The following is a 1,851-nucleotide window of genomic DNA, read 5'->3' on the forward strand; positions in this document are numbered from 1 at the left end:
TGTGTGCCGTGGTATCTGGTATGCTTCGCTTCATCTACAGTAGGCTGGCGGAGTGGTTGGCGGTGGTTGTAGGGCGTATTCTGTCTTTTTTCTTGACCAATTATTCTTCGTCTGTTGATTTCTGGTTAGCTTTGTTTGCTGGTTCCACTGTTGTGGGCAGTGCCGGTGCTGGAGGCGGCGGAGCCTGCTGGAGCGACGGAGTTGCGGTGGTTCGTCGGCGGTTGCTGCCTCCGCTTGTTTTTGCTGGATCTAGGTGAGATTCTGCCCCTTCATTGTTGGTGGCGGTGTTCGGTTGTCGGGGGTGTGGTTTGTTCATCTGTTCTGAATGTGTTCGCTCCTGTGCGCAGGTCCTGGTTTTCACGCATCATCCGGCGGCTGCATGCCCCTGCTGTCTTTGAGGTGATCAAGGTGATTTATTCTCTGCTATAGAGCGAGGTCTTGGTTCTGTTCTGTTGCCTGTATTTCCTGTGTTGTCTTGTAGGATCTTGCTTGATGTCGACCTGCTATTGTATTGGCATGCAACTGTTTCGCCTCTTCTTTTATTAGATAAGAGGCCCTGATCATTTCTGATATTTGAGGGGCAACTTACGCTGTAACAAATGGGGCTTTGTCTCCAGCAGCTCAAGTCACTTTAAAGAGGCCAAGAAGGTAAGTTGAAACATGTGGTATTTGCTCTTTTTAATTGATTAGATTTTCTGCACTTTGGTGTCCATGTGGAAATTTGACCTTTTAAGTAGTGTGACCAATGACCATGAATATGGTAACATTATGAAATCTGCTATTCTTTCTATTTTCTCTTTTGGTGATTACCTAGCTATGCTTGCAAAAGTGAGCAAGCTTTGATGCTGCTACCTACATCAGTTAATCAAAAGTGTATTGTTTTTATTCTTCTGTAGTATCAGCCAAATGTAGTACTCCGTATTCAAAAACAGATATTTCTATATCAACGACCTTTTTTCACAAGAAACATGCTTAAATTAGCTATTACTCCGTACTTCTGTTAGTGCATTTATAAGCTTTTCTGGAGGCATTTCTACCTAATATTTTTTGGTTTTATAACAAATGGAAAACGGCATTATAAATAGTATAGTATTAAAATTTGATATGGAACTTTGTTTTCCTCTAAATGTACAAATTAAAGGGGAACATTTTTTTTCACATAGCTATGACCAACCTTTCAATGAGTTGGTAAAATATTAGCATAATCATCGATCCATTTCATTTTACCTGATCGCGGCTTCGGGAAGGGCTGCTTACGTCATATACTGTGTATCCTGTAGTAGCAAAGCATCAAGGAGTGAGGACAGCGAGGAGGAGAGGAGCAGACAAAGAAACCAAAGATCACATGAAGAACATGAATGGAAAACTTTCAGCCTTCCAGGTGCTGCATCTGTGGGAAACAGAGCCACAATTACAGATCATGAAAAGGACTTCCAGGACTGATCTCCTGGCAAAATGATACTTTCAAGTGCAATATGATATCCATCGCACTATTTTGGTTTTAATAAATGTGTGCAATATTAGCAGTCAAGCAAACAACAAGAATCAGCTGGTTCTCCAATATGTTGATCCTTATAGTGGATAAGGCATTTCAGATGTTGCTAGTGCATCTTCTATAGCACCAAGCAATGCGGTTCTGCCAAGGGGGATATAGTCATATAGAGGCAAGCTTTACTACCTACGCATTTGAGTATGTGAAAGCGATGATCTCCTTTTGGGTTTTGGGGTGATTTTTTCGTTTACAGTGTTCAAGTTCTGTTTCAGACACTGTTAGGCTTTCTTAGCTGTAGTTCTGGGCAGGATTTGTTCAGTGGTCCTCTCAAATCTATGGGAACTCTATTATTTATGAAA

The 1,851-nt window shown here is 41.6% G+C and overlaps 1 long non-coding RNA gene across 1 annotated transcript; it reads left to right on the forward strand.

Annotated features, from left to right (window-relative positions):
• On the forward strand, positions 1–1,851 carry LOC106866145. Its single transcript, XR_001406073.2, has 4 exons — positions 1–253; positions 348–408; positions 547–648; positions 1,281–1,851. It is a non-coding gene; the product is annotated as an uncharacterized LOC106866145 (long non-coding RNA).

Source organism: Brachypodium distachyon, chromosome 2 (genome assembly GCF_000005505.3).
Source record: "Brachypodium distachyon strain Bd21 chromosome 2, Brachypodium_distachyon_v3.0, whole genome shotgun sequence".
NCBI lineage: Eukaryota > Viridiplantae > Streptophyta > Magnoliopsida > Poales > Poaceae > Brachypodium > Brachypodium distachyon.